General features: G+C 39.3%; 1 long non-coding RNA gene across 1 annotated transcript in view; it reads left to right on the forward strand.

Annotated features, from left to right (window-relative positions):
- Positions 1-1,405: 1,405 nt before the first annotated feature.
- Positions 1,406-16,837, forward strand: part of LOC119866669 — a 47,344-nt gene continuing 31,912 nt past the window's right edge. The window contains exons 1-2 of the long non-coding RNA XR_005380849.1: positions 1,406-1,516; positions 1,853-1,965. This is a non-coding gene — a long non-coding RNA (uncharacterized LOC119866669). The remainder of the gene's footprint in view (positions 1,517-1,852; positions 1,966-16,837) is intronic.

Raw genomic sequence — 16,837 nt, forward strand, 5'->3', positions numbered from 1 at the left:
ACTTTTAACTATACCCTGTGCCTCCCTTGCTATTAAGATCCAGGCTTGGGGACTTTGTGGTTCAGAATCGAGGCTTGTGTCCATTGTGATTCTGCTAACATCCCTTGGCCGGGGCCCAAAGCACAGGGGTTAGCTGAATTTTATATGACAGGTCTGGGGCCTTCTTCTTGGTATTCACATATGATGCTCTTAGGCTAGTTTTAAAATTTTTTATTTTGACTTTACTTTTCTCTTTTTAAATGACTTTATCCATGATTGTAGAACAGATTGAAACAATTTGGTTATCATAAAATCATCAGTGCTAACTAGCCTATGCATGATATGATTGCCCTTGGGGAACTGAACTGACCTTGAATTTGGGGCTTAACGTTTGCTCTTCCCATTCTGTGTCAATTTAATCATGAAAAACCTCACAAAACCGTCCTTGTCTCACATGTTAATTGTAAAGGTTTATTTTCTTTTAACCATGATCTAGGAGCATGGTTTTGCTACTTTATCATAGCTCTAATATTACAAGAAATGGAAAATTCATGCATGCAGATATTGCTTATGAATATGGGGCAGCTCTAGATGCATTTTTTATGAACATGGAACATTTGGCTTTGCATCTGGTAGTGTGGAGAATAACACATCCAGCTCTGCACCCTAGGAGACATCCAGATTACTTTATTATTACAATGGTTTCAATAACTCTAGGCACTTTGCAGGCACCTGGATCTTCATAAATGGTTCGAACCTCACTGATGGCATTTTATTCATATGACGTTTAGAAGTTAGAGATCATTTGAGCTAGTTGGGTTTCTAAAAACATATGGGAAATAAATGCAAGCAAAGTCTTAGAAACCAAATTTGTACTTTATTTCACTGTTGCTACTCTTTTAAGAGGCAAGTCACATCTTGGGAGCTGGTTGGCTGCCATGAAATCTCAGAACACGTCACTGGTGCCCTTTCTGTTGGTCTCACGTCGTCTTCTTGTTTTTTGGGGGGTAGGGGGGTAAATGTAACCCTTTTGTAGAGCTTAATGTATAAAGTGATTAATCCAAATGAGCCTTTGGATAATTATAAGTAGCTCATAATTATATTTAACTTTTATGTTTTCTAAGTGTTTCTTAGAAATCTCCTATCTGCTTTCAATCTTGCAGAGCCACTCTATTGTTTAGAAGGAATTGGATGGAAAAAGATGACTTGGCTTTTAGTACAAAAGCCATCAGAGAGCCTCTGGGCAGTTCATTTGTGCGCTTGTATCTTTTGACACTCACTCAGTAGGTGGACTTACACGGAAGAGATCCGTGTCTAATAGGACTGTCTGATTCTATTTATTTTTGTTATCATCGTGCAGGGCTGTTTTTGGCATGTGCTTATTTGAGTCACCAGTCTCCAAAAAAACCCTGGCCATTCCTGTGCAGGTCATTTCAAGTTTGCCTTGAACACCTAAACACTGACATTTTCTGCACAGTAATTTGGGTTTTTGGCTTTGAGAACAACTAGAAAGTTAGGGAGAGGTGCCTCTCTTTTAGTAAGTAATTTAAATGCCTATATGTTTTATTTAGTTTTGCTACTATTTATGCGATGTTTACTCCTCTGCCAAAAAAAAAAAATGAGTTCTGCATGTTTTAATTTAGGTCTTTATGTGTGTGTGTGTGTGTGTGTGTGTACACTTTATACAAGCCAAATGATGGTGATTTTGTGTGTGGTGTTTGGCTGAGAAGTAGGAGGCAGATACTGTTGAAGGATTCTAGACTCTACTTTCTGGAACCTCAAAGGACTATCCTTAAAACAGTTGTTTGGAAGATTTTGATCTTAAATCTTTACTGGTAAAATATTTAATCACCACTCCAATATATGTTTACAGACTTAGGATCCAACAGCTTTCAAGCTGGCTGAGAGAGGCTGGAATGCCCTTCCCAAAATATGCATTGCTGCTGAGTGTTTTGGCTCCTGCTTCTACTCTGACCTCCTTGTTGAGTGAGTGAATTTATATGCCTGCCACTCTAGTATTAGAGCTTTTGTGTTATAAATCATAGACAAGGGGCATCTGGGTGGCTCAGTTGGTCAACAATCCAACTTTTGATTTCAGCTCAGGTCATGATCTCAGGCTCATTAGAAGGAGCCCCAAGTCAGGCTCTGTGCTCAGAGGGGAGCCTGCTGAAGATTGTCTCCCTCTCCCTTTGCCCCTCCCCCAGCTCATGTTCTCTCTCTCTCTCTCTCAGTCTCTCTAATATAAATAAATAAATCTTTTTTTTAAAATCACAGACAAAAGTTAAAAAGATGAAGTGACCACCATGAGATACCACCTCATAACCATTAGGATGGCTACTAAAAAAACAAAAACAAAAAAACACCAACCCCCTCCACCCCAAAAAAAACCCCAGAAAATAAAGCGATCGGCAAGGATGTGGATACATTGGAACCTTTGTGCACTGTTGGTGGGTAAAATCATGTAGCTGCCATGGAGAACAGTGTAAAGGTTCCTCAACATTTTTAAATAGCATTATCCTATAATCCAGCAAATCTTGCTTCTGGGCATATATTCAAATGAACTGAAAGCAGAGACTCAGAGATTTGTACACACATATTCATAGCAGCATTATTCATGATAGTCAAGAGTAAACGCCATCCAAGTGTCCATTAGCAAATTAATGCACAAACAGAGTGTGATAGGTAAGTATGAGGGAATATTTTTCAGCTTTTAAAAGGAAGGAAATTCTAACACAGGCCACAACCAGGATGAACCTGTAGGACAATATGTTAAGTGAAACGAGTCAGTCACCAACGGATGAATACCGTATGATTCTCACCTCTATGAATTACCCAGAAGAGACAAATTCATAGAAACAAAAAGTAAAAGGATGGTGGCCAGGAGATAAGAGAAGAGGAGAATGGTGAGTTGTTTGATAGGTAGAACGTTTCAGTTCTCTAAGCCAAAGAAGTTCAGGAGAGTGGTTGCACAACGATGTGAATATATGCAACACTACTAAACTGTACCATTACAAATGGTTAAGATGGTGAATGTGATGTGCCTTTTACCATGATTTAAAAAAAAATGAGTTAAAAGACAAATGTAAGTTTTTCCTATTATTTTCCTGCCTCCAGTGGTTCACTTTTACTCAGCTCATTCTGGAGACCATTAGTTTTAATGTATGTCAACAGGCAGAAACGTGATGCACACAGATATCCACACCCCCAGCTCTCCCTTCACAGAAGGACGTACTGCTCAGCTAGTGGGGAGGGTGGTCAGCAAAAGGTCCAGCTGTCAGCTGCTCTGGGACCCCCACAGCTGCAGGAAGCCACCTGGCTGAGGTGCCATCCTTCCTGGGGCAGCCCGCATCAGTGACTGAGCGTGACAGGGGATGAAAGCCTGGCCCTTCCAGCCTGATGTGGGACACTCCGATGGGCAGCCCTCCTTCTGGACTTCCCCAAGGGGGTGGCTGAGGCTTTGTCAGGGCCGCACTGAGGCTCTACTTTCTCTGCCCAAAACTACTTCCACTCTCTTCCCTTTACAGTTGTGAATTCCCAATAAAGATTTGGCATGCAGACTCCATCTCAGCATCTGATTCTGGAAAACCGAAATTGTGACACAGATCCAGATACCATCAAAACGAATGTAACCAGATTCTTAAATTTCTCCACAAGAATGAACTAATTTTTAAGTTACTTAGTGAACTGAAGAAGGCCATCACATCTGAAGAATAAAACAAGTCAGAGTTCTGAAATAGATAACTAAGGCCTTTTTTGGATTAAGAAACACATGCACGTACACAAGAACCAAACACATTAAAAATCATGCCACAAAATGAATAGAAACATTTGCTGTAATGCGGGTAAGCTTATTTTATATGAAGCAGGTATGATTTGTAGGTTTGGATGTTTCCCCTAGGAGCATCCTTCCATACTGTGAGTGTAGAAAGCGATCCAGAAGGGCCTACATGAAGAAAAATTATGTATAAATATCCTAAGACAATAAATAGGTTAATCCAGCATCAGGACAGCCCATAGTTACATGGAAAGTAAGATAAAACGTGCTAACAGGCCAACATGGGAGCTTCCAGGTAACTGAAGAGTTATCTTTTAAATATAGTCATTATCTTTTGAGTAATTATAGTTGTAGCTCTGATTCTTCTGCATGCCCCCATGAGGGCTTCTGGAATCTTTGAGTTTCTCTGAAAAATTCTGCACATCTGAGGAAACTTTCCAAACATCACAGCCCCTGTTAATGTGTTTTCTTTTAAAGTTTTTATTTATTCATGAGAGATGCAGAGAGAGGCAGAGACACAGGCAGAGTGAGAAGCAGGCTCCCTGTGGGGAGCCCGATGTGGGACTCGATCCCAGGATCCCGGGATCATGACCTGAGCCAAAGGCAGATGCTCAACCACTGAGTCACCCAGGTGCCCCTCCGTTAATGTGTTTTGTGCTCCGTGTTTTGAGACCATATTTACACTCAAAAGAGAATTAAGGAAATTATATTACAATTTAATTCCTACCTTACTTTGGCTTTAATTATATTTGGATACCATAAGTCTTTTTCACATGCAGAACATTCTTAAACACAAATATATTTAAAATTTCAAGATGGGCAATAGTCAATCGTTTGTGATCATGGAAGGAAGAAGAGATACGGGAATATGAAATAATCTGTAACACCAAATTAATTATATTCCCATCTGGCTATTGAACAAGGTAAAGAAACTCCCAGGTTTTTCTAAGCTGTGATGATGATAGTTAATGTTTATTGAATGTATGCACTTGCCATGTGTGCTTTACTAGGATTATCTCAGTATTCCTCAAAACAACCTGCAAAGAAGAAATGATTAGAATACCCGTTTTACAATAAGGAAATACACAGCACAGGGGATTTAGACAACTTGTCTGCAGTTCTGTGGGGAGGAAGTAAAAGAAACAGGAGGGACTCCGAGTGGCTTGCTCCCAAATGAGAGCTCATAACGACCCTTCCTACTCCATGTGAATGTAGACAGCCGGGTCATCAATTAACTGTTGAATTGATGGTTTATGTTGTATGAACTGATGGTTTAATGAAATGTTCTGAATCACAGAATTGTATTGCTTAGGACTGACAGACATTAGAAAATGACAAGACACTTCCAATCAAGTTTCTTCTATTTTCTTCTATTAAAAATATATTTTGCAGCCTTACATAAGGAAGAAAATATCCAGGCAAGTCATGGTGAATGAATAGTTCGTTGGATGACTCACCTAAAGGATGGAATGGTGGGACCTTAAATAAACCATTTGATAATCTAATCTCATTTACTAGGGAGATAATGGTTCTAATTTCCTGGACTTTGAAATTTACCCAACACAAGTCTCATTGCCAGAAACCTCATAGAAATGGCAGATGTGTCCTATATGTCCTGCCTGTCCTCCCTGCCATGCCTGTGGCAGACAGTACAGAGAGATCCCAGAACCCACAGAGCCCAGATGTGGTCAGGAATCCATTTCATCAGGGAACTCAGGCAGCCACTACCAGATGACTGGACTAAAACTTTTAGTGGGAACAGGAGTTGTGTAGTCCTCTAGCATTTAAGGGGCTGGAGGGAGTTCAAGGTAAAGTTCTGGTTTATGGAGCATTTATAATCAGGGATTTTTTTCAACTCCCCGAACAGTCCCAGTTTTCGCTCAGATTTTCTAATCAGGATTTGTGGTATTTTTTTTTTAAGGAAATATTTTATTTACTTATTATTAGAGAGAAAGAGAGTGAACACAAGCAGAGGGAATAGTAAGTAGAGCGAGAGGAAGAAACAGACTCCCCACTGAGCGGGAAGGTTGATGGGACCAAGACGCTGGGATCATGACCTGAGCCGAAGGCAGACGCTTAACCACCTGAGCCACCCAGGCACCCAGGATTTGTGGCATTGAGGGAGATTTTAGAACAAGAGCTATTATTCTTCCCCCTTCTCTTGAGTCCTTATTAAGTAACTGAACAGTTAAAATGATAACACAACCCCACTTCGATTGATAAGAGCTTAATATATTGGTCTTTGGTTGAATACTTATTGCAAATTTTTGCAATATTAAAGAATCTTTTTTTCTCCATGTCTTTTTTTAACGCCAGACATGGTGTTAGATGATTTCAGAATCACTCTCTCGGAAACACACTGAGTTCAATGTTGGTTACTTCAGAGTTCTCAACAGGCTAAAGGGGATAGTTATTTTAGGACAAACCTTTTAGCAACCCTCAGATAACAACTCATTGGATGTCCCTTTGCTTACAAGTAGGAATGAACTGTGGCTTACAACTAAATAGAAATAAATGTTCTCAGCAGGGAAGAGTCATTACCAATTTAATGAACCAGAGTTCTGTTTATAGCTCTATGAAGGATCATAATGTGTAAATTTAAATAAAACACCATGGCTTTGGTTTTAAGTGTTAATATGTGAAACATTACTTTCTTCTTAACTTTAAAAGTAAACTGTGTAAAATTTGAAGGTATCTATCAAGTTTATTGGCAGGCAATACATAATAAGAGACCTCAGTAGAGATGCAAATAGGACTCTGAACAACACTGCAGGATCTCAAGTCCACATTGGTCAGTTATGTTCTGTTACAGGAAGGATGGCTTTAAGCAGAAAATTACATTTAAACATATATTTATATACACTTGAATAAGACATGTCTTTAATTTGTAAACCAAAACAATGAAAATGTCCTTTGAAATTTATTGAAAAGCCTCTTCTCAAAGTTCCTTCTGTAGGATTCTTTGACTCAATAAATCCTCTTTATTCATGTCTCTGGTATTTTCCATTGACTGTAAACTCCCAGCATGTGGGGACTTGTTGGCCTTATTCACTGCTGTCTTCTGAGGGTCTGATTCCATGCCTGGTCCATACTTGATGCTCAGAAGTCTTTGTTAATGATTGAGTGGCTTTTTGAAAGGTACAACAATTTAACAAAAGCTCTTATGTTAGGACTTCTTTTCCCATAATAAGTTTAAGTTTTTTGAATAATTGGTTGGTTTAAATTTATTTTTTTTATTTTCATGGTTATTTTTAATTAGTAAATTCAGTTGTCCGATCTCTGTGGCAGTTCCACTTTAGATGAGCTGAGATGGTCATCTTCACACTAGAATCCAAGAACTTCTGGGGAGGGAAAAGATTTTCCAGGTTGTCCAAAGACAAAAACACTTTATGGGAATCAATTTTCAGATCTTTAGCTTCCACATAAACTCTTTCTCAAAATTAACTTTCCCAAGAACACACATATGAACCACCTTCACTGTCATTGTCATGTTTCTTCCACTTTACAAAAGAAAGACATATTTCTCACTCAGTATAGACCTTACCATGGTTGTTGCCTGAACTAGAAAAATTCAGGTGACCATAAAACTTATCATCCAAACAGGGGCATTCCTGAGAGTGAAAGTAGGCTCTACAAACAATTAATTTGGGACAATATAATATCGAAAAAGATGTTTTGAAGATAACACTATTGTAGTTTCTCTTCCTCCTTCTGCATATGCTGGGTTAAAACAAAGCACCTTTTAGTAAAAGAGTAGCAGGTAAATGAATAATTGCTTGCTAGATGTTGGTAAAGTTTTCAAGGTTCTTCCCAGATACTGATAAAGTGAATGAATCCAATTTCCAAAACTTTGGTAAAATAAAAAAGAAGCTTACTGAGTCGTCCTCTGATGGATCAAAAGCGGTGTACAAAAATGTTTATAGCAGCATAATTTATTATATAGCTCAAAGAGTAATTAACCCAAATCTTCATCCATAGTAGAATGCTTAAGTAAATTATGATATAGTCATTATGATGGAATTGTACATATCAATGAAAAAGAACAAGTCATGTTACATGACTACATGTAACAACATGACTGACTTTCACAGACACAATTTAAGTGAGTACCTACTCCATGATTTCATTTTTATGAAGTTCATCAACAGACAAAACTCATTTATAGAGTTAGAGATTAAAATCATGCTGCCTTAGGGTGGGTTGTAGGCTGCAATAGGGTGTGAGATAGACCTCCAGAGAGGTGAAAATGTTCTATGTCTTGATCTGAGTAGTGTTTGCATGGGTCTATTTATATTTAAACTATTCTTGAGATGTACACTTGTGATCTGTAAACTTCAGTGAAGTTATACATTAACAAAAAAGAAACACTGATTGAAACAATAAAGTTCTACTTATGTGCAACACTAGATGCTGGTGATACAATAATGAACAATCAAGAAGCTTATAGGTAGAATAACCATATCCATGTTAAGTCTTTGCTTTGCCTTAATTATTAACACCTACTTGCATTCCCCAGAATATCCTGGTTTGAGTAATAAATTACATTATTGCTCTATGTTCCAGTTATCAATCACTGTAACAAATCACCCCCAAACCTCGGTGACTTAAAATAATTGTAATTTTAATGCACTGCATGATATTGTGGGTAAGGAATTCATATAGGCCTCTACTGGGCAATTCTTCTACTTCTACTGACCTTGAGTGCAACCACTAAGTGGTACTCAGCTCCCAGGTAGGCTAGTCTAGGGTGCTCAAGACAGCTCTCCTAACAGACTCTGGGGCTGTGATGGGAATAGCTGGACAATCTGGGTCTTCTGGGCTGTTGACTGGAGTACCTCCATGCAGTGTCTCCAGATGATGGTCTCAGGAGAGTCAGACCTCTAGCACCATGGCTGGCCATGGTAGCTGCATGCACTTTGATGACCTAGCCTTGGAATCACACAGTATGTATTTTGACTCACTCTGCTCAAGTCCAAGACAAGGGGACATAGACCCCATCTCTAGTGGGAAGAGTGTCAAAGAATCTGCAGTCATTTTTTTTTTTAATCACAATACCTTACTTGTAGAGCAGATCCAAAGAGATTTTTGCCAATTCTACACTCTCAGTATCTTCTGCATCCTTCTGCTCCTCCCCATCCTAATGTGATTTTGTTAGCTTGGATTCTCACAATCTCTCATCTGTATCATTAGTTAATACTCTTAATTGACCTCTTGTTCCTAGTTTCTCTCTCCTTCATTTTTATCTTGCTGATTGTTAACCAATGCCTGGCTCTGTGTCTGTCAAGCTTTCACTTAAAAAAAAAAGTAACCAAAAAAAAAAAAAAAAAGTAACAAAGTCCTCTTTATTTATTAAAATCTAAACGTCTTTGCCTGCCATTCAAAGCCTTTTATCACCTAACTTAAACATAACTTGCCAAGCTTATCTTCTGTAGCCTTTTGTGTGTGCTTTAATGTTCAGCCAAGTACCCCTACTTTCCTTCCTTTCTGGGACCCACCCTTCACAGCCTCAGTGAGTAATTCACAGAATTTCTTCTGTCTGAGATATATGTCTTCACTGCTCTGCCTTGCTTCTCTTATTCCTCGAGCCTGGCCCAAATCTAACAGTTGCATAAGGTCCTCATGAAATGCTTTTCCAGGATGCTTGTCCAACAACCACTTATGGCAGAGCCAATTGTCAGGCTCTGTTTTAGGCCCTGGAGACATGGGGGAAGGGGTAGACAAGAGCCCCATCCTCAGAGAGCTTGCAACTTTTTGGAAGTAATCTTGTCCCTTGACATCTCAAGAAAATCCATTGATCCTTTTCTTGTTACATTTAGAGTTAGTGTTAAGTGAAGTAGCTAAACACTAAGATTCTGAAATTGTGACTTTGAGAAAGTTTCTCATCTTCTTTGAGCTTCAGTTTTCTTTCCTGTATAGTGGGGATGATAGTTGTGCCATCACATAGCTGCCATAAAGTTCAAACAAGTTATGAGATATAAAACAGAATAGTTTGATAAACCGTAGAACTTAAATAAGCTTTGGTAATAGTAATTACTATCATTGTTACCACCACCATCATTCTTAGCTGTGTGTATTTTTTCCTCCTCCTCTGCCTTTCCATTAGATTACAAACTTTTTATTTTTTTGGAGCTGGGTAATAGACCTTATATATTTGTGGTGTTTGGGAAAGAGTGTGAACTTTTAAATCAGTCAGAGATGTTTGAGTCCAGCTCTGTATCTCATTAACTGTTAGGCCTCGGGCAGGTTACCTTTCTGTACCATACTTTTTCATATTTAAATTCTAAATAATAATGCCTAACAGAGTTGTCATAGCAAGTTAATGAGGTAATATTTGCAAATTGTCTAGCTTAATGTCTGATACATAGTATGTGTCCCCCAAATGATGATGTTGATAATGATGATGATGATAAGCATAATGATGGTGATAAAATTATAACTCTGACAATTCCTAGAACCCTCTCTACTTACTGCGGTACATAATTTAGTAAGTATCCTTTTGGACATTCTAATGTCTTTATAAATATCATTTGCTCTAATTAAGATTATACTATGTTTAATTAATCTCCTTTTATCATTTACTGTAAATAGATGTCTTTAAATTCAACCCATATAGATTTGCCTCATCTTTTAAAATGATTACATAGCATTTCTTTATATATGTGTGCCATAATTTATTTAATCAGTTCCTTATAAATGAATATTCAAGTGTTTTCAATTTTCCCCATTATACATCACACTATAATCAAATGGAAATTATATATACACATTTACCCCCTATCTTATTATTCCTTTAAGATAAATGATTTGAAGTAAAATTGGTTGGAAAAAAGAAATATGCTTACAGATTTTATGCATACTGATAGATTGCCCTCTTGGTTGGTTGTGCCTACCCTTACTCTTACCTTACTCAACAGGGACAGGGCACTGTCCCTGTTGACACATCTTTGCCAATACTAGACTTTGATGAGGACCTTACATCTTTCTCAGGATTTATTCTTTCATCTATCTTTTCAACCTATCAATATATCCCTAGTAACACAGCCTATAAAAAAATGTATGTGTTTTTATTTCCTGTATACTATGGGCTTCTTGAAGGAAACAACATTCATTTTGGTAGTGTCCATTAGTCAGTGGTTCATTCTATTGGAATCTAGAGCAGACACTCCTCTTTCCTTAGTAATGCTTGCTTCTTTAGAGCAGATCCAGGCCTTAAACAAAGTCATCCATTTATTTGTTAAAGAGTATGTTGGAGGGAGAGATGGTTTCAAGTAGCTAGAAATGAAAAATTTACATTTACAATTTCCTTTCCTTTCAACTGTAACTTTTTTTTTCTTGGTATTTCCTGTTGGCATTTCTAGAGTATGATAGATTTAGAGCAGCAAACACTGCAACGACAGCTAAAGAGGATAGAAGTGGGACGAGGAGAGGATCCTGAGATGTTGCCAGCAGGCACAGAGGTGATTTCCAGCCTGGTATCTCACCAGACCTCCTCCCTTCACACCCCATTCTCCCACAGCAAACAGAGAGGCCCTCTGCCTAGTCAACGTGGCATGAAAGACTTTGGCAGGGGTGAGGGGTGGTTCCAGGAAGAAAATCACCCAGAGCACAAGTGAGAGAAGCTGGCTGGCAGTTACCACTGAAAGGTTTGGGGGTTCACATGGGAGAGACGTGGTGCAGGCAACATACTTTATTATGCACCGCCCTTCAAATGATAGTGGTCTAGCAGGTGATGTAGAACACAGTACAAGAATTAGAAAGTTTCCATTTGAAAAGAATGAAGAGTTTTAAAAAAAAAAAACCCTCACTGCTTTCTAAAGCAATCATATGCCACTTTAAATGAGTTCAGTTCTCATTATCCCAAAGAATGGCATCTTAGCTGATAATAATGGTGCTTAACATTTAGATATAGTGCAGAGTTGCAACCCGGAGGCCCCCGAGCCACATTCAACCTCCAGATATGATTTGTTTGGCTCATGCAGCATTGGCCAGATAGTGTTTGTAAAAATTTTTAGTGGTTACCCAGATTTAAAATCACAGACAGGCTGGCTTTTCACCAAATGACTTCTTCTTCCTCCTGGGCACCTAACTCGATTCATTTCCCAGGCTTCATTGAAGTAATATATGTCCATGTCATTAAGTTGTAGTCAATGAGATATGAATGAAAGTTACGGGTACCTCCTTTAGGTCTGGCTCATAAAAAGCAACCATGAGTGAGTAACCCCCCGCTCTTTGCTCTTCCCTTGGCTATATATAAATACCCTGGGCAAAGCTGTTCAAGGTAATAGCAATCTGGTAGTCTGTTTCCCTGAGTGACAGTGTGGAGCAGAGCCTCTTTACCCACCATTCCCTCTCCCCACAACCCTGCACAAACCTGGAACCAAATTATGTGAGCAAAAACCAATCTCTGTTATGTTTGATCCAATGGGTATGTTGAAGTTCATTTGGTGAGACAGTTAGTTGATCCTAATTAATGTGCTCTGTAATAAGGATCACAAAATCTCTAGTGCAGCATGATCTACTCCACGTTAACTCTTAAAATCCTCATGTGCCACCCATTTATGTTTTCTGCTAAGCTCCCTTAGGTCCTACAATTTGAGACTCTTTGTATGTTGCTGGATAGTTTACTGGGTATGCCTGCATTCATCATCTCTTGATCTTTCAACAACTCTGTGAGTTGTTGGCAAACTAGATAGCATCATTCCTTTTTCAGTAAGATCAGTTTCACTTGAGCAAACAGTTGTTGAGTGCCTACCACAAACTAGGCGCTGTGCTGGGCCCAGGCGATGTGAAGATGAGATATGAAGACTCGAAAACCTAGAAAGATTTTACTTACATAATCATACACTTGCTGAGTCATGAACTACTTAAAGAAATGGTGGAGGTAATTATGGAACTACCAAGAATAATCTTGATCTGGAATATTGCCAGAGAATAAGACATGGACCAAAGTTTGGATTTTTGAAAGGAAAATAAAGTGGCTTCTCAAAACTGCAAATCAGTATATTTCATGTTTAATATTGATACCACAGAAAACTCTAGAAATCATTATTTAACTGAAGTTTTTTAAAAAAGATTTTATTTATTCATTCATGAGAGAGAGAGAGAGAGTCAGAGACACAGACAGAGGGAGAAGCAGGCTCTATGCAGGGACCCCGATGTGGGACTCAATCCCGGGACCCCAGGATCACTCCCTGGGCCAAGGCTAAACTGCTAAGCCACCCAGGGATCCCCTTAACTGAAGTTTTATAATGACTTAGATAAGAGAGGTTCATTTCTGGGAGTCAGACTCAGTTCATGAAAAAAAAAATCTTGCTGAATTTAATTTATTCCCCTTATGAACAGGGTTATTACTCTGTGAGCTATGGAGAATGTTACAAAGATGGCTGTTTTAGTTGTCTTTGGCTGCCATAACAAAATATCATAGACAGGGTGGCTTAAAAAACAGAAATTTATTTTTTCACAGTTCTGGAGAGGTTAGAGGTACAAGACCAAGGTGTGAGTCAATTCAGTTCCTGGTGAGAACTCTTCCTGTCTTGCAGATGCCTGCCTCCTCACTGTATCTTCACATGGCCTCTCTTTGGTTTATGCATGTGTGGAGTGAGACATCTCTCTCTGCCTTTTCTTACAAGGCCACTAATACTACTGGATTAAGAAGCCATCCTTATGACCTCATTTAATCTTAATTACCCCTTAAAATCCCTACTTCCAAATACAGTCACATTGGGCATTAGGGCTTCAGCATATGAATTTGGAAGCTCATAATTCAGTCCATAGCAATGGTGAAATTGATTTTAACAAAATATCTGACAAAAATATTTTATGATATCACTACAGGCCAACTGAAAACATATCCTAGAAAGTGGTAAATCTAGGTAGATGCATTTTTTTGAACTAAAAATATACAGATTATTGGATAATTGGCAAACTCAAGAGAGAGACCACTGGAGGCATGCTCTAGGTTCTGGAGGTTAACATCTGTATCAAGAGCATGGTTATAAACAGAGAATATATGCCAATTGAATATGCAGCTCATATATTAGAAGATAAAATCAAGATTCAAAATTGATCTCAAGGGGCTAGATTTATAGGCTAACTAAAGAAAGATCACCCAGCAGAATAAATGTAGTGTACCTTACTGAAGATCAAGAAGTTATGTAAGAAAGGATGAGGGTTTGGAAAGAATACTGGTAAAATAAGTCACTGCAACTGAGGCTGTTTCCCTCAGAGTCTCGAGTCCATGGCAAGGTGACAAACCCAGACCCTTGGGGCTAATCAGACCATGTTGTGTCCAGTTCTGGGTACCATACTTAAGGAGAATGGCCACTGATAAACTGGAAAGAATCCAGAAGGATGACCAGAATGGATTGGTACCTATTTCAACTCAATTGTTTACTGTTCTATATGATATTGGCTCAAGGCCTGGGGAGATTGAACATAGAGAGATATGAAGGCTTGGGGGAGAATATGAACTGTCTTCACCTATAAGGAAAGTTGTCATAAAATGATTGTGTTTAGATGGCAGGATTATTTCACATATTTCCTTTTCTTCTTTCTTCTTTTTATTTAAAATATCAACCCTATTTAGATTGCTTAAAATGACTCTTTGCCCAGGGTATTTATATATAGCCAAGGGAAGAGCAACATGGTTCACACAGCTAGTAAAGGAAAGGGCTAAGGTTTGAACCCAGCTCTGTGAGATGTTAGAGTCTACAATCTTGGCCATTACACTTTATTGCCCCCCACCACCATTCTTTCCAAATGCTCTGTATTAACAAAAGCATGGTATGTATGTCTAAGGAAAACATCTTGTTAAAAGGAAACCAATGAGCAGAAGGGCAAAGAGGCAGAGTGAGGACGATGGCAGTTAGATTTAGGCCAGTATCTGGAAGACTCAGCTAACAGTGATACATTTTCATGAGTGGAATGGATTGGGTTGGCTTGATGATGATCTGTCAAGTCAATTGAGAAGAAAGAGAGGATTAGATGATCTAGTCTCTCAAGATGTTCTATACTCTGTCTTAAGAGATCCATTCAATCCTTCAAACAGAACAAAATCATTGAGAACCCACTATGGATCAAACACTGACATAGGCTCCACGGACCCAGTGAACAAGTTTTTGCTGTCATGGAGTTTATATGCTAATCTGGGGAGATAAGCAAATGAAAATAGGTATCCAGTAGACTAGGTGATGATAATTACTATGAAGGAGCAAGTAGGTTTAAAGGGGTGGAGAATGATGTTGGAAAGAGGGAAAGCAGTATTTTATATAAATGGTTAGTAAGAATTCATAGATAATTCTCTTATGATATAAATCATACCAAGTTATTTCTTGGTATGACCCTCAGTGGTTTAAATTATTAAAATTACTCCCAGTGACTTCCCATTTCACTCAGGGTAAAATCCAAAGTCCTAGCAATCCCTACCATTTCCTACACAACTGGCTCCCTTTTCCTCCACCACCATGACCTCCTCTACCGCTCCACCCACATCTACTTGGCCCAAGTCTCAGTGGTCTCCCAAGCCGCTCCTGACATCAGCCTAGCATGTTTCTGCCAGAGGACCTTTGTTTGCATTTGCTCTTTTCACTGTCTGGAAACTTTTTACTCTGGGTACCTGCATGGCTCAGTCTCATTTTTCTTTGGATTCTGCTCCAATGTCGTCTTATCAGAGAAGCCCTCACAGACACACTAAATAAACCAGAGCTCCTTCATCCATCGCTTTCTTTCTCCTAACCTATGGACCAATTTTATACTTTGTGGAGCCTATCACAAGATGATAATGTGGGATTCCTCATTCAGAAAAGCTGGGGAAAAATGTAATGTTAAAGATACTAAAATAGGAAGCTTTTCCCTTTCTTTCATGACTTCTCTGTCAACCAACCTGTCATGTTATTTGTTTGCTATTTAATGTTATGCTTCCTAAGTCATGGGGTACTTGCAGATTGAGGGCACACCCTCACAAGCAGGAGGGGTTGTGTGTCCATAGTGTGGTGGGCCTGTAGCAAGGGGACATATCTGGCTAGACTCCCTGGCTCCATCTGAGCACAGCATGGCAGTCTGGCAGCCAGTGGGAGGGGGAATCTGGCAGCCTGTGATCTGCATACAGACATTGGAGTGGGTATTACAAGTTCAGTACCATGATGCAATAGGTAGGGGAGAGGCTTGCCCCCAATGAGTCACCCACCCAATGACTGTGCCACCACAAATCCAATGATGGAGACAACCCTTGCCATGCCTTGCCTTGAGATGCCACAGGGCACTCATGCCCAATCCTGGCCTTTTCCATGTCCATGTCCAGATCCCTACTGGGGCGACGGGGTGGCAGTGGTCATGGCATGGGGGCATAGATGGGAAGGCCAGGTGGGGCCTGGAGTGTTAGAGGTGGAGAGAGGCAACTGAGAACTTGTCTTGGGGAAGGCAAGAGGCAGGATCCGGCTGAAGCTTCAAACCCTCTGTGCACGTTTCATTGTCCCATCAGACTTCACTTGTTAAACTGAAAGTCAAAAGTATGATTATTAAGAACTTCAAGCCAGTGACCCCAGGGCATTAGAATTCTAAGTGTGAGGAACTTCTGAGCATGGGCCCTTGTATAGCTTGCACAGGTTTGTAAGCCTGTGCAGCTTGCCTTTCCTGACTATTATTCTGCTCAGCTCCATCTCCACCATACGATGTATTTATTTGACTGTTTATTGTCTGTCTTCGTCTACCAGAAATAAGCTCCACTGAAGCAGAGGCTTTGTTTCCTTCCGTTGGAGTCTCCTAGTGACTCAGGATAAACACGGTAGTCTTCAACATCCTGAGGGGAAAAAAAAAAAAAAAAAAAAAACATCCTGAGGGGGATGGATCTGGTAAATAGGGGTTTTTAATTAAACCCAGAATGCCAATATATAAAACTTGAGAAACATTGCTATATGTCCAATGGAAGGGTACATGACTTCCCAAAGTGGGTCTTGGGATGTAGTTGGAATACCCATATGAAGGTAGGCAAGTTTGAAACTCCAAAGACTGTTGAGGTAATTGTAGGGAGGACAATGTCTATGTAACTCAGAAACTTTTAAGCAAAGTAGAAATGTTTAAAGGTCT

This window comes from Canis lupus, chromosome 29 (assembly GCF_011100685.1).
Source record: "Canis lupus familiaris isolate Mischka breed German Shepherd chromosome 29, alternate assembly UU_Cfam_GSD_1.0, whole genome shotgun sequence".
Classification (NCBI taxonomy): domain Eukaryota; kingdom Metazoa; phylum Chordata; class Mammalia; order Carnivora; family Canidae; genus Canis; species Canis lupus.